The sequence below is a fragment of the Gavialis gangeticus genome, unplaced genomic scaffold, assembly GCF_001723915.1.
Source record: "Gavialis gangeticus isolate Ggan-Ray unplaced genomic scaffold, GavGan_comp1, whole genome shotgun sequence".
NCBI lineage: Eukaryota > Metazoa > Chordata > Crocodylia > Gavialidae > Gavialis > Gavialis gangeticus.
This window is the reverse complement of record NW_017729032.1, coordinates 244,690,019-244,700,012: the sequence shown is the minus strand read 5'-3', so window position 1 is coordinate 244,700,012 and position 9,994 is coordinate 244,690,019. Positions and strand designations below refer to the sequence as shown.

General features: G+C 48.6%; 1 long non-coding RNA gene across 1 annotated transcript; it reads left to right on the top strand.

Moving 5' to 3' along the window:
* Window positions 1–4,863: 4,863 nt before the first annotated feature.
* LOC109303490 lies at window positions 4,864–9,663 on the top strand. The gene is made up of 4 exons (XR_002099145.1): window positions 4,864–5,014; window positions 5,534–5,622; window positions 7,173–7,339; window positions 7,733–9,663. It is a non-coding gene; the product is annotated as an uncharacterized LOC109303490 (long non-coding RNA).
* Window positions 9,664–9,994: the final 331 nt, after the last annotated feature.

Here is a 9,994-nt window from a genome sequence, read left to right as displayed (position 1 = left end):
TCAGTCTTCCATATGTGCCTTATATTTGTACTTCTGGGCTAAGTACAGGCATTCGAGAAGCTTAGGATTGCATTAAAAATGGCCATCTGATCTAATTTAGTTCACCCAGGTGCAGACCTTACATTTAGACTGCCCTAACTAGTGATCTAAGTGCAAACTGTACAGAAGTTCAGATCGGTCTAAAAATGCCCAACCTGGTCTAAGTTAAACCTACCTCTGAGGTAGTCTAATTTAGATCAAGTCCAGCAAGACCAAACTAACTGAACTTCTGTTCAGTTCCCAGTGCAGCCCCAGGGCTGGGAAAGCCCAGCTGCTGGCCCCAGACCCAAGGCTGAGCTTTTTTAACCCTCTAGTCCCTTTCCCCTCCCTGAGATGGACAACCCCTGCTTATGGGCCAGCCAGCCTCCCCTCACCACCCTGAGCCTGCCAAATCCCCATCCCACAAGCTGTTCCCAGTGCCATTTTCACCAGCGTTCACCAGTGCTGGGAGCTAGCCTAAGTTGGGGTAGGAGGGAAAGAGAGGGGAAGAAGGGGGAGAGGGGGTTAGTTTCATCTGGAGGTGGGGGGTTCAGGAAGCTACAAATAGCCCCTGGTCTGGGGTGAGGGAGAGAGCCCTCCCATCCCCACCCCCAGACCCTCTCCCAGGCCCTGTGAACCTCCCTGATTCCACCAAACTTTCCCAGACATCACTAACCTTCCCATGGACCCTGTTTGCCATCCTGATTTCTCCAAGCCCCCTGTTAGTCCTCCATACTGACTTACTTAGATCAGGTGGCATAGGCAGATTAATGGATGGGCCAGCTGTGCCCGGGCCTAGGGGCCACTACCAAATCATGAGCCCCTGGGATCCTCATCAGCAGGGAAGTGAAAGCCGTGGTTTTGAACTTGGTGCCATTTTAGTTTCCTGGTGGGGAGACAAAAATGGCTCCAAATTTAAAACTGCAGCTTTTGCATTTGTTTCTCTGTGAGCCAGAAGCGGGATCCCTGCTCCAATGGGGCTGGGGGGCTGGGCTGGGCTGGGCTGGGAGCACCATGCCTGGGGTAGCTGGGGCTGGGTAAGGAGCACTGTGCCGTGCCTCTGCAGGTGGGAGGGCAGCAGTGCTGGGGGGGTCTTAGAGGGCTGTAGCCACCCCTCCCAGTGCTGCCTCCTGCCTGCAGAGGTTCAGCGCTCCCAGCCTGGCCCAGTCCTGTGCATCTGTAAGGTTGCACAGGACACAGATGGGCAGCAGGTCCCTGCAGGTAAGTCTAATAGGAGCCAAGGTGGGGAGCTAGACAGAGCCATGGGGGGGCTCATGGCGAAAGAGGTGAGGGGGCACTGCCTCAGAGTGATCAGGAGTGGGGGAAGGAGGAGGTCCTGTGAGGAGAAAGTAGTAGTCTGGGTGTGCATGTGTCTGTGTGTGTGTGTGTCTGTCAGCATGTGTGTCTGTCTGTCTGTTTGTATGTGTCTGTCTGTGTCTATGTGTGTGTGTGTGTGTGTGTGTGTGTGTGTGTGTGTGTGTGTGTGTGTTCATGGCAGGGAGAGTGTGTTTGTATCTGTGTGTCCACCTGCGGAGAGTGAGTGAAAGTAAAGTGGGCACCTGTGTGCACGCCTGTGTGCGCATGTGTGTGCGTGTATGTGTGTGTGTACATTCGGCCAGGGTGGGGAAGGAGGTGGGGAGCAGGGAGAAGAGATGGGCATGTGCCCCCCTACCCCGAGCCCAGCAAAGTCAACCCAGCCTCCTCAGCCATCACGGGGAGGGGAAGGGGCTCCTTCCCCCTCCTGCAGCCCAGCTGGGGGTGGGAGAAGGGGCCTTCAATTTTGTGTTTGTCCAGGATCCTAATACACCTTAATCCACCTTTGTTAGGTGGGCATTTTTAACTCGATCTAAAAGCCCCCTAACTCTATCTAAAAGTCTATGCATACCCTTGAGTTTCCCACTTGTCCACACTTGCACCTCCGGCACATCTAGCACTGTGACAGCATTGACTGGACAGGGCAGCTTACCATGTAAATCCAATGACGATCCAGAAACTTAATGTTCTCCCACCTAACTTTCTCAAGAGGGTGGAATTCAAGAGATGCTGTGATAGTGTCTAACAGCAACAGGATCAGATTTTTTTTTTAAACCAGTGGCATCTGCTACTTTAAGGTACAGCCAGGAGTGGTTTGCACAGTTGCCTATGAAGTAGGAAGCTGGCTGACTTACAAATCCCATTTTGGCACCCAACACCACCTTATGCATTTTAGCAGGGAGACTGAACACCTGACTTGAGGCTTTGGATGTAACCAAGTAGACAGATATCTAAAAGTTAGATACTGCAGCTCTAAAATTGCAGTGTTCCCTGTGGATCATGCTCTTCATCTCAGTTCCCATCTGCAAGCTAAACTGCCCTACCCCAGAGAAGTGTTGTGAGGCTTAATGCTTTAGAGACTGATGTGCTCACTGGATATCACCTGAGATAGATAAGTGGTTTTATGCTACCTTTCTGCCCCATTGATTACCTTTATGCTACATCTACTGAGAGAGAAGTTCCAGTTCATCTCTAGGGCAGAGGTTTAAGTCAGCAAGCGAGAGAGAAATAGCTAATCAAGCTGGAAGTGACCAAGCACTCCCTCTTTTATAGCTGCCAGTATACCCTGCCAAGGGTCACAGTTTTATAATAAAGTGGCAGCCTGGTCAGCCAATACAGGAACTGATGAGTCAGTGCTGTCATTCAAGCGTGCTCTTACACAATAGCAGAGTGAAGAATCCTTGTCTAGTTTATGTTCCAGAAAGGCTAGGTAAGAATGAAGTCAGCCTTCTGCTCAGTGCTCCAGGGAAGATGAAAACCCCTGCCAAGTCCCTACCAAAATGCCTTTCCAACTACATACATGCCAATCTGTTTAACTTACTCCAGGCATGAAAAAAAATCACTACAGTTAAGTATTAGCATGATGTTATACCTGTGATGGTCTAGGAAAAGTGCAAGAAGCAAGGATTTCTGTGGGTGATATCTTCAATTAGATTGACAGCATAGTTGGGAGGGACATAGTATATAGGGTAGTGGTACCCGGAAGCTTGTCTATGCTCCCCTCCCTGCCCAACTGTACAGTAGGCCTAATAAAAGATCTCAGTCGTAAAAATTCTTGTGTCTCTATAATTATGTAATTCCACATGCTGAGATGCCAACAGAGCTAAGCAGCAAAGCCGAGGTATGCCCAGCTCTCCTGGTAGAAGGGCTAGAAAGCAAAGACATAAGAAAGGGAATTTAACTCCAAGCTTCAAACCCACAAATAACTGCAGTCAGTCCCCGCTCCCCATTGCTCCCTGCTCCATCCCTATTTAGGGCAGGGGGAGGCGTTTTCGTGTGTTGAGATGGAGTCAACACTGGTTGCGAAGGTGCAGTGAAATGGTGTGGTGGGGAAGGGAGATGGAGCTGCAATGCTCCCCCCTGCCCTCCTGGATGAGTGCCTGCCCCAGGCCAGAAGGGAAGGAGTTAAGTTGTGGGGTGGGGCATATTTCTACCCTTTGGAGCAGGCCTGGCCCTGGCAGTGACACACAAGCACACACACACACACACACACACACACACACACATGCATGTATACACATACATGTCATCAAATGGAAGTAATTACATAGTAGTATACATACATACATACACATATATGTAGATAGATAGCTATCGATCTCACTATATATGTGCACACACATGTACATACATACACATATACATATACATACATAGATATAGTTCTCTCTATATATGCACACACACACGTACAGACATATAGATATATATATATACATATATACACACATATATATACCCACACCCCCAAACACAGGCTCTGCCCCTGTTTGCTGCCCCAGAGCCACCTCTCCCTGCACCCTCTCCAGCCAGCTGCAGCTGGGTGCCAGCCAGGCCAGGGCGGAGCTGCATCAGGACCTGATGCTGGGGCTAAATCCAGCCCCTTCCGTCCTCCCTTCTGGGCTGTGTGGGGAGGGAAGGGCAGGGGCCGGGGGGTGGGGAGGGGTAAGGGGCACCACTAGTCAGGGGTTGCGGGTGGGGCAGAGGCTGCAGGTGGGGAGTGAGGGGCCCCAGTAACATGGCTTGGGGGTGCTCGGGGTCCAGCCCAGTCCCTGCGCCCCATGTCAGGGCAGGACCCCCGTGGCCCCTCAGTGCAGGGCTGTGGGGCTGGGCGAGGGGCTGGGTCATGGTCCTGGCCCAACATTACATGCTAACACCCGCTGTCTCCTTCCCACAGCCAGGAGCCCTGATATCCAGAGGAGATGGCTGCTGAGCTGGAGCCGGTGCCAGCTGCAGGCTTCCCCTTCCCGGTGCCAGAGCAGCCTGTGGTGAAGACAGAGAAGCAGGACCCTGTGGACACAGGCACAGTGTCCTCAAAATACCTGGCAGCCCCAGTGGTCAAGCAGGAGCCACTCGAGGAGTCTGTGCAGTGCTGGCAGGTGAGCATCTTTATGCTGGCCTGTGTGGTCAAGCACGGCTCTAGGGTCAGCCCCCCTGGCCTGGGTTCTCTACTCCAAGGGGCTGCACGAGGTTTGCAGCCACTTGCGGGATCTCTGCCAGTGCTGGCAGAGCGCTGCAGCAAGGAGTAGATCCTGGAACTGGTGGTGCTGGCTCAAGCCCTGGCTATTCTGCCCCAGGGGATGCAGAGCTGGGAGTGGGGTATTGGCACAGAGACCTGTGCTGAGACGGTGGACTTGGCCAAGGGATTTTGGCTGGGGCAGGCAGAGGGTGGTGAGTTTCACCCCCACATGAATACTGCCTCCCCATCTCCGTGTGTCTGGGGCTGTTCCCTCCCAGCCCCATCTGTCCCAGCTCCCAGTGACATGGTTGTCTTGTCCCCAGGTTACAGTACATGGGCAGGTTGAGGACATGGCCTTGAGAGAACCCCTCTCTGGCCTGGAGCAGCCTCCACCCCATCCTGGGCACATGCCCGAGGAGGAGGCAAGAGGGGGTGAAACCCCCGGACCTCAGGATGAGCTGATTATTATTCTGAAAGAGGAGCCCCTGCCCCACTAAGAGCCAGGTAACATGCTGGGGGCCTGGGTAAAGGTACTGAGGGGCCTGGATGCTGGTGCCTGCCTGGCTGTTTAGCCCCCAGAGTGAGGGGCTGGGGTCTGTCATCTGGGGTCTTGCTGGGATGTTCAGAGGTGTCTAGCAGCTCAGCAGTCTAGTAGTCCAACCTTGCTTTATTTCCAAACTGTTGTATGCCTTTTGTTACTTGCATATTCATCATCACTTTCTCCATGATGATTGCTATAGCTGCCAGTTACGGGTGATTTGCAGAACTGAATTTTCACCATTGGCTACTTTTCTCAAACTCTGCCTGCATAAACACACTCAGACCAGCAAGCTTTCCTTATTGTGCTTCTCTTTCTGCCTATCGTCTTCTCACTTTCCTGGGCACCTTTTCCACCTGGACAAAGGTTGTGGTGGCTTTGCACAGCTTTAACCAGCTACTGGCTTTCTAGGAAGCTCAGTGGCTATGCAGGAGCGGTCACTGGCAGTTTCTGTGATTGCAATGAGCGTTACTGTCCTACTGCAGATTCACCAGACATGGAGGAGACATGGGACTCATCAGCAGATGAAAGCTCCTTGGGCTGCTTCCCTAAACAGGGCCCTTTCCTGGGGCAGGTAAGAGGTGGCGGTTGTGCCCCTTCTAGTAGCTTCACCCATCAGTGGAAAATTCATTTGTTCTGTCTTTTAAGGATTGATTCATCATATTGCTTGTTCTCGTGGCACCTCTAAAAGCCACCCTCAGCCCCTGGAGCAAGTGGCTCTGTTTGTTCCCTCCTCCTCCTCCTTTACCACACGGCTTCTGATGGAGCAGCAGCATCCTGCAGGGAGCAATGTCCATGGTTTCCTTTCCGAGCAAAGGCAGAGACATGGGCTCATCTCCAGCATCATAGCTGTGGAGGTCTATTAGAAGTACCCTGCTGCATGTTCAAATGAAGCCTGGATAGAAACCAGCTATAGAGTTATTGCACATTTTCAAGCAGTAGCTGAGCAGCTTGCTTGCTCTCTTGGTAGCGCGATGGCCGTTTTTATGGTTTGATCATTACTTTTTGCATGTGGCAAGTGTAAATGTGTTGTGCAGTTCACCAGTGAATGGGGTGTGATAACTGCTTTGCTCTTGTACCTGGTCTGACTTTTCATGTGGCAGGTTTGGGGCTGCAATCTAAATTTTTTGTACAATTTACCACTAAATTCTGTAATATATGTAATGTATAGATGGCCTTAGACGACCCGTGGGACTTTGACTCTTCCATCTCTCTGTTCTCCTATACATTTAGGCCTGGGGGCTGACTTAGGCACATAGCAGCATGTGGGAGTAGCAGGGCTTTGCCTATGGCATTAGCATAACCTTTGTTATTGGCCTTGTCTGATGTCATTGATATGTTGTCAGGGTTGAAGGCCCCTGTCACATATTGCACACATTGCACAATACACTAAGTGCAATAAGTTCACACTGGTCACACATGCCAAGTAATTATCATGCCATAAAAATGTCCATCCAGATATAAAAAGAGCTACAAAGTTAGTGATGGAAAATGTATAACAACTTTATAGCTGGTTTCTATCTAGCTGAATTTGAAGATATGGCCATACATGAAATCTCAGGGACTACAGTGCCAGGAAAGGTAAAGCCAGGAGATGCCAACACCAATCTTGTCTTAAAGAATGACCACAGATTTAATTCAGTGGCAAAGTTTCAACCAGGTTTATTTCCTACAAGGCATGACTCTAAAACACTTGTGGTCTAAGAGACAAGGTGTTAATGCACATATGCCCATTAAAAGGCATTGGCACAACACCACACAAGCTCCCCCAGGCCAAGCAAAGTCCCTTTGATTTCTAATTATCCTTTTCTACAGTGGTTGAAACACATTACACCAATATCTTGACCATCCCGTGCCATGGGTTTCCTCCTCATCCTGCTCTGGGGGTTCCCATCTCTGCCTTATCATCCCAGAGCTGAACTATTCTTCAGCTTGTACAACCATTGTCTGGGCCACGTGGCAAGTTTTAGTTATGTGCAGAGTTCAGGCATCATTCAGGTTCACTGATCAGGCCTGCTTTGGCCAACGCTTTAACAAAGCCTTTGAATGAGCAGTATCTATCTATCTATCGGCTGATATGCCAGCGAGGTCTCCAACCTGTGGATGCTCTTCCCATTCCAACAGGGGCAGGGACCCTGAGCACAGCTGAGGAGCAGTTTGCTGAGGATGGGTCTGTGAACCTAGAGCTGCTGATGCTGTCCCCAGGACAATCAGGGGACAAGGGACCCTTAACACCTGAGTTGAGCCAAGTGCACGAGAAGCAGGGCAGAGACAACATGGCCATAGGCAAGGTACAGGCTGGAGTGGGGTGTGAATGTGTAGCCGCGGGAAAGTCCGGCAAGAGCTGGAGGTGCAAGGAAGAGTCAGAGGAACTCCTGAAAAGGAGTTACATTCCCAGAGTTGCTTCTATTTGCAGGACGCCGCCTCTAAACTTGGGAAGTGAAAGAAACAGTTAAACCATAATGGTATCAGCAATGCTTTACAATTAACACTTAAAATGGATTAGTCAAATGATTTCTATAGGGTGGCACTCCATCTTTCAGCATGTACGTGCTCATGGCTTTCTTACCCGTGTGGTTTTTTTTGAAACACAGCTCATGTTTGCTGGGGTGGAGTTCACTGTATCAGATATTCAAAGTATGTTGTGTGAACGACCATGTGTTTTACTGGTACCGCTTTTCCAGACTAGCACCCATAGGTTAAAGATCGAGTGGTCAAAAAGGAGCCTGGTGTGGCATCATTTCACAAAAATCAAAGATGCTGTCAGGTGTAAGTTATGCACTACGGAGCTTAGGTACGGGAGCAGCACTGGAGCAATGCTGAACTATCTTAAGCAGATGCAGCCTGCTATTTCAAGTGAAAGGCAAGATCAGAAGCAAACAACAATGCCTACATTCATTCCTGGCAGTGCGAGGAAATGTGATACACAGCGTGCTGAAAAACTGACCAAATTGTTATGCTCCGTGATAACTGAAGCCATGCTGCCTATAAGTGTTATTGAGGGTGCCGGTTTCCCGTGCATTAATGAGTTTTGTGGAACTTGAACACCATGTGCCTGTGAGACAAACTGTGACTGCACAACTGGAGAAGTGGTATGAAACCTGCGTGAACTGTCTGCAGGGAAAACTGGGGAAAGCCAATAAAGTAGCTTTCACTACTGACTGTTGGATAGCAGTAAATGCAGAAAGCTATATGACCATCACCTGTCATTACATTGAAAACTAGGAGCTTCAGTCAGCTGTGCTCCAGATGGAAAGTATGCTAGAACCACACACAGCAGAAAATATTGCTGAAAAGTTAAACCCTATAGTAGAGAGATGGGGCCTGGAAAACCGTATCTTGGCATGTGTTCATGATAATGTGAGCAATGTCGTGCTCACCGACATGCCGAGATATGTTGCGTGGGACTCTGTAAACTGTTTTGCTCACATATTGCAGCTGACTATAAATGATGGCTTTTCTGGCAGCGTCGCTCATGTTTTTGCGGCCGCCAGTAGGCTAGTTGCACATTTCCAGCCTGGCTCCGTTGCTGCTAAAACACCCGACAGGAAACAAACGCAGTATCAGATTAAGCATAACCCCTTGATTCAGTCTTGTAAAACTCACTGGAATTCAGCGTATGAAATGTTTGAGAGACTCAGTGAGCAAAGGTGGCCAACAACGGCGGTGCTCTCAGATCGCTCGTTTATGAAGCTATATGATGTTTAGATGTTTGAGCTGCAGGATGCGCAATGGCAATTAATAGAGCATATCTTACCTATCTTTTTGAGTTTAAAATGTGCCACAACAGCCATGTCTGCTGAGCATTCAGCCTCCATTTAAAATATTTATCCCATTTGCAAGTCTTCTCAACACTCACCTAAAAACCGAAACTGCTGCCAAAAGTAGAAAGATAGTTGATTTCAAGTCTGCTGTCCTCTGGAGTATTGCATGAAACCCAATGATCCCGCCATAATAAACAGAGCTGCATTAATAGCATCCATACTGGATCTCCACCACAAGCACCTGCAGTTTCTTTTGCCCGATATCCAGATTGCTGCCAAATCAAAGCTTATGCAAACTTGCGTCTTTCTTGAAAAATGAAGCTGCTCCGAGTGCTGCGGCTGAATCCTCTGAACTGACTGCGCCGGCAGTGAAAAAACTGCGTGAAACTAAGAAGAGTGCTATCGCCATGCTTTTAGGTGAAGATTACAGTAAGAAAACTGATGGGAATGCGGTAGAAAATGAATTGGAAAGTTACTTCCGAGAGCCCTGCCCCTTGTTGAAGTGCAATCCGTTGGAGTGGTGGAAAGTCAATGCACCGCTTTCCTAGGCTTGCAAAATTGGCTAAGAGTTACCTTTGCATCCCAGGATCCTCCGTGCCTGCAGAACACATGTTTTCTACTGCTGGGCTGACTGTCAATCAGCTGCACTCAAAACTCACATCAGAGCATGTCAACATATTAATTTTTCTCAATAAAAATCATCAGTAGAGTTGTGATGCAGCTTTTTGTTTTAGTTGTTGCTCATTTAACCTCCATGCAACCTTGAGATTAGATTTTTTTTTCTGATCTGATTTTTTCTTTTCTTTTTTGGAAGACCAATCATCTTTTAAATGAGGATTTCATGTTAAAAAACCCCCAACAATTGTTGGGGTATTTTGTACTTGAAGTTTCAATTGGATTCTTTTGCAGTTTTGGAAGGCAAAACAAGGATTTAATATAAAAAGTTGCTGTGGTTTATTCTTGAAGTTTTGGGGATGATCGTTGTTGAGCACATGGGTTGAAATTCTTTTTAATGCTGAAAGAAATTTATCAATATTTTGGATGTGATGAAGTTGCAATAGATTGAACAAGTATATGCATTAGGTCTGTCTGTTTTAGTTGTTGGTACTGCAATACGTGACAAAGAAAAGTGAAGCAGATATTTAACTGTTGTGAACTTGTATTACACAGTTAAATAATATA